Genomic DNA, 15,958 nt, shown 5'->3' with positions numbered 1-15,958 from the left:
ACTCAGAACCGCAGCCTCGCGGGAGGAGGCCCTTTTGGAAATGGGCATGAAGCCAGAGCTGTCGCCACGCTCAGGAGGTAAAGGAGACTGGAGCTTGACGACCATATTTGAAGTGGGTAAGAAGCTGCAAAGGGCCACCTTAACAAGATCGCGCAGAGAGTGTTTTCGGGAGATTGAAGTTCAGAGCCATATCACCACAGGCGTTCGTTAGTGGCTGCATAAACCTGGAAGTTTTCTGAATTTAAAATCCGTGATTCTCCTGCGACTTGTTAAACTAAAAGGTACCCTCTAGACGATCTCGGCTGTCCTTGGTGTGGGGTTGTCCTGGCCAGTGATGTTCGATTCTTGTTGCTAGATAATACTGTAATCGCAGATCCAGTGAAATTTGAGAGTGGTCTGGAGTTTGACAGAAATTGAGGGAAGGCAGCTTCTAGGAAATATTTTCCTTCCAGATAAGAAGACAAAGCTTCAAGAGGAGGCTTCATCTTTCCCCTTCTCTTTCCTTAGGGGTTGGTTGAGGAGTATCTTGTGATATTGAGGGGACAAATCTTTAAAGATGAAAGGTGGATCGTTAGGGAGTTTGAGATTGACGTGTACGCACTGCTATATTTAAAATGGATAACCAACAAAGACCTACTTGTATAGCACAAGGAATTCTGCTCAGTATAATGTAACAGCCTAAATAGGAAAAGAATTTGAAAAAGAATAGATACATGTATAATGTATATGTATAACTGAATCACTTTGCTGTACACCTGAAACTAACAATATTGTTAATCAACTATACTCCAATATAAAATAAGAAGTTAAAAAAAAAGCTAACATGCTGAAGATGGTTGTATGGAAAGATAGAAAACCCCTGAATACTTGATTATGTCATTGAGCTGCTGCAGCAGGCTTGGAAACACCTATCTCCAGATTTTGTTGTGTAAGATAATTGAAGGTCTTTTTTGTCTAGACTCGTAGGTCTCTGTTGCTTGGGTTCTTGAAACTGATAGCATTTCTAGAGGTACATGAGGTGAAGTTCCCCTCCTCCAAAGAAAAAAGAAGTAAGAAAGGTGGGAGTTGAGTATATTTGAACCCCTACGAAGACTCTCAAACTACAGAATGCTTTTTTTTTTTTTTTTCCGGTATGGGGGCCTCTCACTGTTGTGGTCTCTCCCGTTGTGGAGCACGGGCTCGGGACGCGCAGGCTCAGCGGCCATGGCTCACGGGCCCAGCCGCTCCGCGGCATGTAGGATCTTCCTGGACCGGGGCATGAACCCGTGTCGCCTGCATCGGCAGGCGGACTCTCAACCACTGCACCACCAGGGAAGCCCTACAGAATGCTTTTGAAATAGCAAAGTATAGTTTGGGAAAGATACAATAGCCTGAAATGATTTCAATCACTGCTAGTTTGGGCTGGTTATAAATGTACCTGACAGGAATGGTAAAAACAGAAGGCAAAGAAATATAATACAGATTTAGTGGTAATTAGGGGTATGACCTATTAATCACATATATTGGACACCATTGTAAACAAGCTTTTTAAAGATTACTTTGAAAAATCAATACAGTTAGAAGTAATGACAAATATACAGCTACAGAACACTTGGCAAAAAAAAACAAAAAACAAACAACCTATCACATGGTAGACTGTTACTCTGGTGGCCCCAAATGAATCATTCCTCTCAGTTTTGCACCCCTGATAGTTCCCTCCTCTTGAATCTTGGCTGGCCTATGACTTGCTTTAATCCTTAGAATTCATTTTAGGCCCATGCCTTAAGAAGACAATAGCTTCTACTTTTGCATTCAGGGAGATGCCACTGTGTTGGAAGTTTGACTTCTCAGACTTCCATGCTGTGAAAAGCCCAACCTAACCACACGGAAGAGCACTGAGGCCTTGGCTAACAGCTCCTGTTGAGCTCCCAGCCAGCAGTCACCCCCAGCTCTCCAGCCATGTGAAGAAGGCCATCGTGGAAGTGGATTCTTCAGCTTCTACTGTAGTTACTTTGGGTGAATCTATGTAGAGGAGAGATAGGCTGTTTTCTCTGCTCAGCTCTGCCCAAGTTGCAAAATACAAGTAAGTAAAATGATTGTGGTTTTAAGCCACTGAATTTTGGAGTACTTTGTTGTTTGGCAGTAGATAACTGAAATAAATTTTAATGTTATGTCAGTAGGTTTTTGTGCTTGGGAAAAGAGCATCTCCTTACCATTAAAGCTAACCGAGATCTGCTTATATTAGTTTGCACTTATTTCTGATATTTCTGTGTGTTTTTATTGCCTTTTCTTGGGAATTGGTCCTATTTTCCCTTTTAGATTGTACATTTCTAGAGGCAGGGAACAAGCCTCCTATCTTTTGCACTTTTTCCCCCTCATTAAGCTTTTTTTAAAAATTTTATTATTTATTTTTATTTTTGGCTTCATTGGGTCTTCATTGCTGTGCGCGGGGGCTACTCTTCGTTGCGGTGCACGGGCTTCTCATTGCAGTGGCTTCTCTTGTTTCAGAGCACGGGCTCTAGGCACGTGGGCTTCAGTAGTCGTGGCACGTGGGCTCAGTAGTTGTGGCACGCGGGCTCTAGAGCGCAGGCTCAGTAGTTGTGGCTCTTGGGCTTAGTTGCTCTGCGGCATGTGGGATCTTCCTGGGCCAGGGCTTGAACCTGTGTCCCCTGCGTTGGCAGGTGGATTCTTAGCCACTGTGCCACCAGGGAAGCCCCATGAGCTTTGTTTTAATGGAACTCAAAATTCTGTGACAGATTTTTGGTCAAATTGTTTCCATTAAAAAGTACCGATTGGGGCTTCCCTGGTGGCGCAGTGGTTGAGAATCTGCCTGCCAATGCAGGGGACACAGTTTCGAGCCCTGGTCTGGGAAGATCCCACATGCCGCAGAGCAACTGGGTCTGTGAGCCACAATTACTGAGCCTGTGCGTCTGGAGCCTGTGCTCTGCAACAAGAGAGGCCGTGATAGTGAGAGGCACGCGCACCGCGATGAGGAGTGGCCCCCGCTTGCCACAACTAGAGAAAGCCCTCGCACAGAAACGAAGACCCAACACAGCCATAAATAAATAAATTAATTAATTAAAAAAAAAAAAGTACTGATTTTCATACACGCTGCTATATTTAAAATAGATAACCAACAAGGACCTACTGTATAGCACAGGAAGCACTGCTCAGTGTTCTGTAATAACCTAAGTGGGAAAAGAATTTGAAAAAGAACAGATACATGTATATGTATAACTGAATCACTTTGCTGTACACCTGAAACAAAACATTGTTAATTGGGCCTCCCTGGTGGCGCAGTGGTTGAGAGTCCGCCTGCCGATGCAGGGGATACGGGTTCGTGCCCCGGTCTAGGAGGATCCCATATGCCGCGGAGCGGCTGGGCCCGTGAGCCGTGGCCGCTGGGCCTGCGCGTCCGGAGCCTGTGCTCCGCAACGGGAGAGGCCACAACAGTGAGAGGCCCGCATACCACAAAAAGAAAAAAAAAAAAAGAAAAACAAAACAAAACAAAAAAAAAACATTGTTAATCAACTGTTCTCCAATATAAAATAAAAATTTAGCATGCCGCAACTAAGAAGCCCACATGCCACAACTAAACATCCCACATGCTTCAACTAAACATGCCGCAATGAAGATCCCGCATCCCAGCACAGCCTAAATAAATAAATAAATATTAAAATAAAATAAAAAATTTAAAAAATTGTTCAAAAGAGGAAAAAATGTACTGATTTTAAAACCTAATAACTTAAAACTGCCCTACACAAAACAAATGGTCCACAAAACATTCTCCTTTCCTTCTGAAGGTTTTATGATGCATGTTATCATTAAGCAGTCTTTTTTTTAAATTGGAGTATAATTGCTTTACAATGTTGTGTTAATTTCTGCTGTACCATTAACAAGTCTTTTACTATTAAACTTAAATGGCCAATTGAGACAAACAGTTCTGAGACTGTTCTTCCACCACTGATTAAGACTAGAGTGGCAGGTATTGGGGATAATATTCATTTAGCCTCTGAGCTTTCTGGGAGGACTTGGTGACCTCGCCAGCTCTAGCTGCCTTCTTGTCCACTGCTTTGATGACACCCACAGCAACCGTCTGTCTCATGTCATGAATAGCAAAATGGCCCAGAGGAGGATAGTCGGAGAAGTTCTCAACACACATGGGCTTACCAGGAACCACATAAATGATGGCAGCATCACCTGATTTCAAGAATTTGGGGCCAAGTTCCAGCTTTTTCCCAGAATGACCATCAATCTTCTTTAGCTCATCAAACTTGCAAACAATGTGAATGGTGTGACAATCCAGCACAGGTGCGTATCCAACACTGATTTGGCCTGGATGGTCCAAGATAATCACCTGAGCTGTGAAGCCAGCTGCTTCCATTGGTGGGTCATTTCTACTGTCCCCAGCCACATTGCCACGATGAACATCTTTGACAGACATGTTCTTGACATTGAAACCCACATTGTCTCCAGGAAGGGATTCACTCAAAGCTTCATGATGCACTTCAACAGACTTTACTTCAGTTGTAACATTGACTGGAGCAAAGGTGACCACCATGGCAGGTTTGAGAACACCAGTCTTCATTCGACCCTCGGGGACAGTACCAATACCACCAATTTTATAGATGCCTTGGAGGGGCAGACGCAGGGCTTGTCAGTTGGACGAGTTGGTAGCAGGATGCAATCCAGAGCTTCAGGCAGCATGGTTCCTCTGTCGTTGCCATCTTTTTTTTTTTTTTTTGCAGTACACGGGCCTAGCTGCTCCGCGGCATGTGGGATCTTCCTGGACCGGGGCACGAACCTGTGTCCCCTGCATCGGCACGCGGACTCTCAACCACTGCGCCACCAGGGAAGCCCTGTCATTGCCATCTTTACAGGTGACTTTCCATCCCTTGAACCAAAGGCATGTTAGCATTTGGCTCCAGCATGTTGTCATCATTCCAACTAGAAATTGGCACAAATGCTATTGTGTCGGGGTTGTAGCCAATTTTCTTAATGTAGGTGCTGGCTTTCTTAACGATTTCCTTGTATCTCTTCTGGCTGTAGTGTGGCTCCATAGAATCCATTTTGTTAACACCAGCAATTAGTTATTTCACACCCAGAATGTAGGCCAGAAGGGCATGCTCACAGATCTGCCCATGCTTGGAGATGCCTGCTTCAAATTCACCAACACCAGCAGCAACGATCGGGACAGCACAGTCACTGAGACGTGTCTGCAATCATGTTTTTGATGAAGTCTTTGTGTCCTGGGGCATCAGTGATGGTCACATAGTACTGTTGGTCTTGAATTTCCACAGGGAGATATCAATGGTGATACTACGCTCACGTTCAGCTTTCAGTTTATCCAAGACCTGGACATACTTGAAGGAGCCCTTTTCCATCTCAGCAGCCTCTCTCTCAAAATTTTTGATGGTTCTTTTGTCGATTCCACCACATTTGTAGATGAGATGGCCAGTAGTGGTAGACTTGCCTGAATCTATGTGTCCAATGGCAACAATGTTTTTTAAAATTTATTATTTTTGTCTATGTTGGGTCTTCATTGCTGCACTCAGGCTTTCTCTAGTTGTGGCGAGTGGTGGCTACTGCTCATTGTGGTGCGAGGGCTTCTCATTGTGGTGGCTTCTCGTTGTGGAGCACAGGCTCTAGGTGTGCGGGCTTCAGCAGTTGTGGTGCGTGGGCTCAGTAGTGTGGCTTGTGGGCTCTAGAGTGCAGGCTCAGTAGTTGTGGTGCCCAGGCTTAGTTGCTCTGGGGCATGTGGGATCTTCCCGGACTAGGGGTTGAACCCGTGTCCCCTGCATTGGCAGGCAGATTCTTAACCACTGTGCTACCAGGGAATTTCCCGTTTAAAGTGTTTTAAAGAGAGTATATAATGAAGTGTTAGGTAACAAAATACATATTAACTGTGAGTGCAAAGTTAATATGGGCCACAACAGTCACGGAAAATTCATGAAAGAGGAGAGTGGATGAGATTTTGGCTGGTGCTTCCAGGCAGAGGGAGTAAAACAACAGGCCTGTGGAGGATAGTATGAAGACTGGTCTGCAATGGAGTTAACCCTGTTATTCCTTTACAAAGACTTTATCCTAAGAAATTAACCAGAGTTATATTCATAGATGTTCATTACAGTGCTATTTAAGTTGGTAAAAACTGGAAACTCTATTTTGTTTAAGAGTTTCTCCTAAGAAAATAGTAAAAAATACTGATATTCAAAGATGATCATTACAGTGTTATTTAAAATGACAAAAATTGGAAACAATCTACATTTTAACCAATAGGGAAATGCAAATGGCTTAGGCTACATTCATTCAATAGAATATGTGTTCATTTCAAACATATTTTTAATTATAACAAGTTGGCAAAATGTTTATGATTTAGTAAAAAGTGTATATAATTATGTAAAAGAAGCAGATGCAAAACTATAAGTACATTATGCTGTTAATTTTGTGGAAAAAAAATGCATGTCTTAGGAAAAAAGCCTGAAAGAAAATACACCAAACATTTTATATGAGGATAATCTCAAGGTGATGTAATTATAGGTGATTTTTATTTCCATCTTTACATTTTTCTATAGTTTTAACACTTCTAGCAATGATTATATATTTTGTTTATATTCCTAGATACTATCTGTATTAGCTTACTGGGGCTGCTGTAACAATAGACTAGGCACTTAAACAGCAGAAATTAATTTTCTCATAATTTGGGAGGCTAGAAGTCCAAGATCAAGGTGTCAGCAGATTTGGTTTCTTAGGCCTTTCTCCTTGCCTTGCAGATGGCAACCTTCTCTCTGTCTTTACATGGTTGTCCTTTTTTTTTTTTTTTGCGGTACGCGGGCCTCTCACTGTTGTGGCCTCTCCCATTGCGGAGCACAGGCTCTGGTCGCGCAGGCTCAGTGGCCATGGCTCATGGGCCCACCTGCTCCGGGGCATGTGGGATCTTCCCGGACCGGGGCACGAACCCATGTCCCCTGCATCGGCAGGTGGACTCTCAACCACTGCGCCACCAGGGAAGCCCCATGGTTGTCCTTTTGTCTGCACATGTTTCTGGTGTCTCCCTTTGGGTCCAAATTTCCTCTACTTTTAAAGACAATGGTGACATTGGATTAAGGCCCATCCTAAAGGCCTCATTTTTGTTTAATTGCCTCTTTGAAGACCTTGTCTCCAAATACAGTTACATTCTGAAATATTGGGGTTTAGAATTTCAACATATAAATTTTGGGGAGACACGATTCACCTTATAGCACTATTTAAAAATGTGATTGGTATATTATTGAAAATATGAGAAACAAAACGTGGGGCAAGTGTGAGTAGAATAGAAAGATATATGGTGGCTAAGGTGGGAGAAGAGGTGAAATAACAATGATACCTAAATTATTATTATTTTTTTTAAATTGAAATATAGTTGATTTACAGTGTTGTGTTAATTTCAAGTAGACAGCAAAGTAATTCAGTTATATATATGTATGTGTATATATGTATATATTGTTTTTCAGATTCATTCTATTATAGGTTATTACAATATATTGAATATAGTTCCCTGTGCTATACGTAGGTCCTTGTTGGTTATCTATTTTGTATATAGTTGTGTGTATCTGTTAATCTCAAACTCCTAATTTATCCCTCTCCCTCCTTTCCCCTTTGGTAATCATAAGTTTGTTTTCTATGTTTGTGAGTCTGTTTCTGTTTTGAATTAAGACCTAAGTTAAAAAAAAAAAAGACCTAACTTAATTTTTTTTTTTTTTTTTGCGGTACGCGGGCCTCTCACTGCTGTGGCCTCTCCCGTTGTGGAGCACAGGCTCCGGATGCGCAGGCTCAGCGGCCATGGCTCATGGGCCCAGCCGCTCCACGGCATGTGGGATCTTCCCAGACCGGGGCACGAACCCGTGTCCCCTGCATCGGCAGGCGGACTCTCAATCACTGCGCCACCAGGGAAGCCCTGCATGTCTCTTTTTGAATTATGGTTTTCTCAGGGTATATGCCCAGTAGTGGGATTGCTGGGTCATATGGTAGTTCTATTTTTAGTTTTTTAAGGAACCTCCATATTGTTTTCCATAGTGGTTGTATCAATTTATATTCCCACCAACAGTGTAGGAGGGTTCCCTTTTCACCACACCCTTTCCAGCATTTACTGTTTCTAGCTTTTTTGATAATGGCCATTCTGACCATCATGAGGTGATAACCTCATTGTAGTTTTGATTTGCATTTCTCTAATAGTGATGTTGAGCATCTTTTCATGTGCCTCTTGGCCATCTGTATGTCTTGCTTGGTGAAATGTCTATTAGTTCTTCTGCCCATTTTTTAACTGGATTGTTTGTTTTTTTGATATTGAGCTCCATGAGCTGTTTATATATTTTGGAGATTAATCCTTTGTCTGTTGTTTCATTTGCAAATATTTTCTCCCATTCTGAGGGTTGTCTTTTTGTTTTGTTTTTGGTGTCCTTTGCTGTGCAAAAGATTTTAAGTTTAATTAAGTTCCATTTGTTTATTTTTGTTTTTATTTCTGTTACTCTAGGAGGTGGGTCAAAAAAGATCTTGCTGTGGTTTATGTCAAAGAGGGTTTTTCCTATGTTTTCCTCTAAAAGTTTTATAGTGTCTGGTATTACATTTAAGCCTTTAATCCATTTGGAGTTTTTTTTTTTAATCTATTTATTTATTTATTCTTGGCTGCATTGGGTCTTCGTTGCTGTGTGCGGGCTTTCTCTAGTTGCGGTGAGCGGGGGCTACATTTCATTGCAGTGCGTCGGCTTCTTATCGCTGTGGCTTCTCTTGTTGTGGAGCAACAGTAGTTGCAGCACGTAGGCTCAGTAGTTGTGGTTCACGTGCTCTAGAGCACAGGCTCAATATTTGTGGCACACGGGGCTTAGTTGCTCCGCAGCATGTGGGATCTTCCCGGACCAGGGATCGAACCTGTGTCCCCTGCATTGGCAGGCAGATTCTTAACCACTGCGCCACCAGGGAAGTCCCCAGGAGTTTATTTTTGTGTATGGTGTTAGGTAGTGTTCTAACTTCATTCTTTTACATGTAGCTGTCCAGTTTTCCCAACACCACTTATTGGAGGGCTGTCTTTTCTCCATTGTATGTTCTTGCCTCCTTTTTCGTAAATTAGGTGCCCATATGTGTGTGGGTTTATCTCTGGGCATTCTATCCTGTACCATTGATCTATATTTCTGTTGTTGTGCCAGTACCATACTGTCTTGATTACTGTAGCTTTGTAGTATAGTTTGAAGTTGGGGAGCCTGATTCCTCCAACTCTGTTTTTCTCTCTCAAGATTGCTTTGGATATTTGAGGTCTTTTGTGTTTCCATACGAATTGTAAGATTTTTTGTTCTAATTCTGCAAAGAATGCCATTGGTAATTTGATAGGTATTGCAATGTAGATTGCTTTGGGTAGTATAGTCATTTTCACAATATTGATTCTTCCAATCCAAGAACATGGTATATTTCTCCATCTGTTTATGTTATCTTTGATTTCTTTCATCAGTGTTTTATAGTTTTCTGAGTACAAGCCTTTTACCTCCTTAGGTGGTTTATTCCTAGGTATTTTATTCTTTTTGTTGCAATGGTAAATTGGAGTGTTTCCTTAATTCTCTTTCTGACTTTTCGTTGTTGGTGTATAGGAATGCCAAAGATTTCTGTGCATTAATTTTGTATCCTGCACCCTTACCAAATTCATTGATTAGTTCTAGTAGTTTGCTGGTGGCATCTTTAGGATTTTCTATGTATAGTATTATATCATTGGCAAACAGTGACCTTTTTACTTCTTTTTTCCAATTTGTATTCCTTTTATTCCTTTTTCTTCTCTGATTGCTATGGCTAGGACTTCCAAAACTATGTTGAATAAGAGTGGTGAGAGTGGACATCCTTGTCTTGCTCCTGACAACTCATTCAAACATCCACTGTGTGCCTACTTTGTGTCAGGTGTCTATTATGTGTGTAGTTTACTGCTCACAGTTGTTCTAAGCCTTTTCTCTCCTTTGGTTCCCTCTGGTTGCCCCTCAGTACATGTACCTTCTTCTCTTTTGACAGGGACCCTTACCTCCTACTTTCCTAACAAAGAAAAGAACCATGTGAGGTGAGCCTTTTAATCCATTCCAAAATAACTCTGTTTCTTTCTCCCCATCTTAGAAGAACTGAACTTCCTCTTTTTAAGTTTGAACTATCCTTGTGTTCTCAATCCTCTTTGTTTTCTCCCTCTTCGTCCTTGTGGGTGCTATAACAGCTAGAATCAAAGATTTCTCCCTTAAATATCTTCTTTTTGTCTAGCTTAAGCACCTTTAATTTCCTCTTCTCTCCTTGGCCTGTGGACATAATCTTTTTTCTCTGTGCTGGAACACCCCCCCCCCCAAAAAAAAAACCTTTGTTTGACCTTGATGCAACTTTTAGCCTATTTTTCTAACCCTTTTATCATTGCAGGTTTATAACAGAGCAGGAGCCTATGGGACATTCCCCAGACAGGCCCTTCCCCCATATCCAATGTTTAGCTTATCTCTGAAGTACCTAGATAACAGTATTTGATGCACATTTCCTGAGTTGTTTTACAGATGTGAAACCCACCCCCCCACCAAATGGAAGATGTTAACTACTTGATGACCTTTAGCACACAGCCCCAGGCCTCCTGGTGCCTAAGGACTAATAATGTTAACCCCTGTGACACCACCCTGTTCCCTCACCATCAGCCAATCTGCAACCGCACCCTGCAACCGCCCTCCCTCACCTGGCTTTTAAAAATGCTTTGCCAAAACCCTTCTGGGAGCTCGGGGTTTTTTTGGGCATGAGCCACCCTTCTCCTTGCATGGCCTTGCAGTAAACCTTTCTCTGCTCCAAGCTTTGATGTTTCTGTTTGTTTGGCCTCACTGTGCGTGAGGCACAGGAACTTGTGCTAACAGGTTTAAGAATGAAACTCCATTCTCAATGCACAGTCACTTCTAGTTCTGCTCACTTGAATCCTGCTGCTCCTTCAGCCTCTGTCCCTGTCATTCAACCTGGTCACCGAAAGGCAGTCCTGGCTTCCTAGTCACAAGGCACAGTGGGTTTTTCTCATCCCTCCCTGTCTTAGCTTCTCTGTGGCATTTGACACTGTTGATCCCCCTTTTATCTAACACTCTCTTCTCTTGATTTTCATAGCACAACATATGATTTTCTTCTCATCTTTTTGCTCTAACATTTTCAAAACAGTTTGGATGACTAAATGTACTGAGCCTAACTTCCAACATATCTGTTGCAGTTTGAAGGGGTCAGGAAGGAATAGTGGGCGTTACCAAACGCTGGTTGCTGCTCAAATAGGCTTTGTAGGATGTTGTCCAATGATGTTAAATCTTCCTCACTTGGAAGGTCTAGATATTTGATTGTGTTCAAGGCTGGTTAAAGTAACCAGTCTTATAAGAGACTAATGCTCCCTATGTAGTGTCTTCCCTGAGCAGAGCTTGCCTTTCCAATTCTCTTTATTCCTCTAAGTTTCAATCTTTCAGTTTCTAATATCTCAGATATATTAATTCCATTGTTGAGCAGTGGTCAAGCTCTCCCTTCTGATTTTTACTTTTTATTTCCGAATGATACGTGTTGATTTTACTTGTCACGTTTTCAGAGTTCTGGAGGTGCTTGCTGTCAACTCAGTGTTCTATGTAAGAAAAAGCCCCACTTTGTTTGACAGGCTTTTCTCTCTTCTTAAATGTAGGAGTTATTTAACATAATCTAGATTTTGAAAAGTAGAATGCCTCATGGAGATTTTATGTTTGTTACTCAAGATGTAGAAAATAGAGTTCATTTTTGTCTGAGAAGAATTTTCTCTCCATAAATAAAAAGTGATTACTGGGCTTCCCTGGTGGCGCAGTGGTTGAGAGTCCGCCTGCTGATGCAGGGGACATGGGTTCGTGCCCTGGTCTGGGAAGATCCCACATGCCGTGGAGCGGCTGGGCCCGTGAGCCGTGGCTGCTGAACCTACGTGTCCGGAGCCTGTGCCCCCCAACAGGAGAGGCCACAGCAGTGAGAGGCCCGCGTACCGCAAAAAAAAAAAAAAAAAAAAAAGTGATTACTTAAAAAGTTATCATCCTATTGAGGCTGGATAAGAATAAGAAAAAATAACCTGGTCTTATAAACAATTCCTTTTTGTATTGTGCTAAGTTATAGGTGAACTTCTCGTTCTTACTGTTGTTAGTTGATACTTAACACGGAGCCTTCAGCCAAATGAAAAGGGAACCGTGCGTGGTGAGTTGATGGAAAATGGAGCCTTTACGGCAAAGAAAAAAGAAGTCTGAAGTTATTTCTCTGTGAACTTTAACTACTGTTTCTTCCTGATTTCAAACATGGCAGGTTTTAATAGAGACTTAACATTCATCCCTGCTGTTGTCATTTACTTTGAGTTAACCATTTATTACTGAAACTTAAAGATAAAATCTAGGGAGATTTCTCAACTTAAGGTTCATAGCCTTTCTCTAATTTTCCCTCTTCTCTTACGTTGTACTGCCTTTGCCCTATACATTTGTTGTACTTGGGTACATTGTGAAGTCCAAATTCACATTCTGTTTTTATTTCAGTATGAGGGAATTTCAGAGTATAAGGTCACTTGCCTAGTAATAAGTAAGTCAGGTCAAGAATTTATCCTAGATCTCCTATTAGCCAAATTGAGAACAGTTAGAACCTCAGAATTAATAATAACATAGTAATCCACTAACTAAAATAATCCATGAATCCATACGGATGTACACAAATGAATGAATAAATATATAAAAGGTAAAGAAGGGAAAAATCTCCTTCCAGCAGAGCACCAACTAATAAATGTGATTAATGAGGAAGGAATGATGGAATTAGAAAATCACCATTTGGCAACCACCATATTAATAATTGCTTCAGGCAAGAATCATCAAAGGAAGCTAAAATTTGTGGGGGAGTTTGCTAAGGAACATGACACTTACATAGTCTCAAGATTATCTGGTGATTACACAGGGAAAAATAGTAATTTTGCAGTGGCACAATCTGATAGACACTGACTTAATCAAATAATCAAAATTAATATTACCAATAAGGAGACCAAGTAGCATCATGTACCTCTGATGTGATGCATTGACAAGTTGGCATTCCTGCCAAAAATGCATAATCTGAATCTAATCATGAAGAGACATCAGACTAATCCAAACTGAGGGATTGTCTACAAATAACTGGCCTGTAGTCTTCAAAAAAGTCAAGGACATGAAAAACTGATGAACTGCTCCATATTAAAGGAGAATAAAGACACATGACAGCTAAATGTGACATAATCCTGGAATTGGAGACTGCACTTTAAAAAAAAAGGAAGGACATTGTGGAACAATTGATGAAATTTTACTTGGGACTGTAGATTAGACAATGGTATTATATCAAAGTTAAATTTCCTGATTTTGATAATTGTATTGTGATTATATAAGAGAATGTCCTTGTTCATAGGAAATGCCCACTGAAATATTTAGGGGCAAATAGGTACGACATTTGCAACTTAATTTCAAATGGTTCAGAAAAAAATGAATACACATACACAGAAAGAATAATAAAGCAAATGGGGCAAAATGTAAACACTTGGTGAATCTGGGGAAGGATATTGGAGTGCTTTGTATGATTCTTGCACTTTTCTATAAACTTGAAATGATATCAAAATAAAAAGTTACCAAATAAACCCAATTCTGAATTTTGGGGGATTAATTTTTTTAAGTAAAATCTTTAATTGAAGTATAGTAAGCATACAGAAGAGCACAAACACCAAAAGTGTACAGCTCGATACATTTTTATGAAATGAACCCCCCCATGTAATTGTGATCCAGGTTAGGATCTAAAATATTATCGACATTCTGGAAGCATCCTTTCCTAGTCATTACTCCATCCTTCCACTGCAAAGGCAACCTTTATATGACTTCTATTATCATGGTTTAGTTTTGCCTCTTTTTGAATGCTGTGTAAATAGAATCATACCATATGATTATTTTTTGTGTTTATTTTTTCCCAGCATTTTGTCTGTGAGAGTCATTTCCTGATGCAAGTAGCTGTAATTCATTTGTTTCTTTTTTATTCTTTAATATTGCACTGTATTTAAATAGACCGTAATTTATTTACCTGTTCTAACATTGTTGGACACTTGGGTTGTGTAGTAGTCAGTCTCTAAGATAGCCCCTAGTGATTCTTGTCTCCTGTTATTCACCACATTGTGTAATCCTCTCTCCCTGAGTGTGAGCTGGACCCAGTGACTAGTCTCAAATGCATAGAATACGGCAAAAGTGATGGGTTTTCACTTCTGCGATTAGGTTGCAAAAAGACTGTGGCTTCCATTGTGGGTTCTATCTCCTAGTTTGCTTACCTGGGGGAAATCAGTGTCATGTCATGAGTCAACCCTCTGGAGAGGTCCAAGTGGTGAGAGATGAATGAGCTTGGAAGCAGATTCTCCAGCTCCAGGCAAACCTTGAAATGACTGCAGCCCAATGGTTGACAATCTGACAGCAACATCATGACAGACTAAGAGCTAAGCCACACTGGATTCCCGACTCACAGAATCTGTGAGATGTTAATGTCTATGTTGTCAGCTGCTAACTTCTGGCATAATTTGTTTTGCAGTAATTGATAACCGATAGAGATTTTTTTTTCTAGTTTTTGACCATTACAAATAGTGCTGGCCAAACCTTCTTATATGTGTAGTGCACATATGTGAGCATCTCTCTTGGGGTGTATACCTAGGAGAAGAATTACTGAGTCTTAGGGTATATTTATGACAGCCTTACAGTTTTCCAAAGTAGTTGTACCAGTTTATAACCCCACAACAATGTATGAGAGTTCCTATTCTTCCATACCCTTGGTAGCACTAGGCATTATCCGTCTTTTTAATTTTAGTCAGTATGGCATATCATTTAAAAATATTTTATCTTGAGATAATTTCAAACTGAGAGAAAAGTTGCAAGAACAGTACACAAAACTTCCATATTCTCTTTACCTAGATTCCCTAATTTTCAACATTTTACCATATTTCTCTTTCCCTCTAATGTATATGATGATTCTCTGAGAACAAGTTGCAAACATAATGACCCGTCCGTTAAATACCACAGTGCATTTCCCCCAAATAAGGGCACTTTCATATATAATCATACTATAACCATCCAGAATCAGAAAATCAACATTGATACAACACTATTATTCAATCCATAGACCCTGTTAAAATTTTGACAACTATCCCATTCTCTTCCTCTCTTCTGTGGTCTAGAATCCAATCCAGTATCATGTTGCATTTAGTTGTCATGTCTCTTTAATCTCCTGTAACCTAGAATAGTTCCTTAATATTCCTTAATGTTAATGTCTTTCATGACCGTTGACAGTTTTAAAGAGTATACACGTTTCATTCTGTTAGTACCGTTGATTGGGGTTTGTCTGATGCTTCCTCACATCCAGACTCAGGCCATACATTCTTATCAGGAGTACCACCCCCCCCAAAACAAACAAACAAGCAAACAAACTGATGCTGTGCTCTTCTTAGAGAATCACATTGGGAGATATCCAATATCAACCTGTCCCATTGCTGATGAGGCTAACCAAGATCACCTGGCTAAGTTGATACTGCCAAGTTTCTCCACTGTGATGTCATCATTTTCCCATTTGTAATTTAATAGTGTTTTGTAGGGAGATAGTCCAAGACTATCCCAATATCCTGTTCCTCACCAAACTTTAGTCACCAATCTTAGTATCCATTGATGACTCTTGCCTGAATCAGCCACCAATATGATGGCTGCCACATGGTGATTTTTAACGTCCATCATTCCTTCTACATTACTAGATGACATTCAATTCTCAGAAAGCACTTTCCCTTCTTTTTTTTTTCTTTTTCTTTGGTATTTGGGATCCCAGTTCCCTGACCAGTGATTGAACCCAGGACCCCTGCATTGTGAGCACAGAGTCTTAACCACTGGACCACCAGGGAAGTCCCCTCTTCTTTCTTATTCAGTCATTCTTTCATTCATTTATTCATATCAGTATG

General features: G+C 40.8%; 1 long non-coding RNA gene and 1 pseudogene across 2 annotated transcripts in view; one reads left to right on the top strand and one right to left on the bottom strand.

Moving 5' to 3' along the window:
- The first annotated feature begins 77 nt into the window (after positions 1-77).
- LOC308613786 overlaps positions 78-15,958 on the top strand; it is a 46,622-nt gene continuing 30,741 nt past the window's right edge. Inside the window, exons 1-2 of the long non-coding RNA XR_014015316.1 lie at positions 78-281; positions 1,796-2,062. This is a non-coding gene — a long non-coding RNA (uncharacterized lncRNA). The remainder of the gene's footprint in view (positions 282-1,795; positions 2,063-15,958) is intronic.
- Positions 3,873-5,477, bottom strand: LOC308613785 (elongation factor 1-alpha 1-like; annotated as a pseudogene). Its single transcript has 2 exons — positions 4,821-5,477; positions 3,873-4,693 (listed from the first exon to the last, which is right to left on the bottom strand). The product of its transcript is annotated as an elongation factor 1-alpha 1-like (transcript).

Source organism: Mesoplodon bidens, assembly GCF_964165515.1.
Source record: "Mesoplodon bidens genome assembly, chromosome: 3".
NCBI classification, from domain to species: Eukaryota; Metazoa; Chordata; class Mammalia; order Artiodactyla; family Ziphiidae; genus Mesoplodon; species Mesoplodon bidens.
The sequence above is the reverse complement of the archived record's forward strand: the minus strand, read 5'-3'. Positions and strand labels throughout refer to the sequence as shown.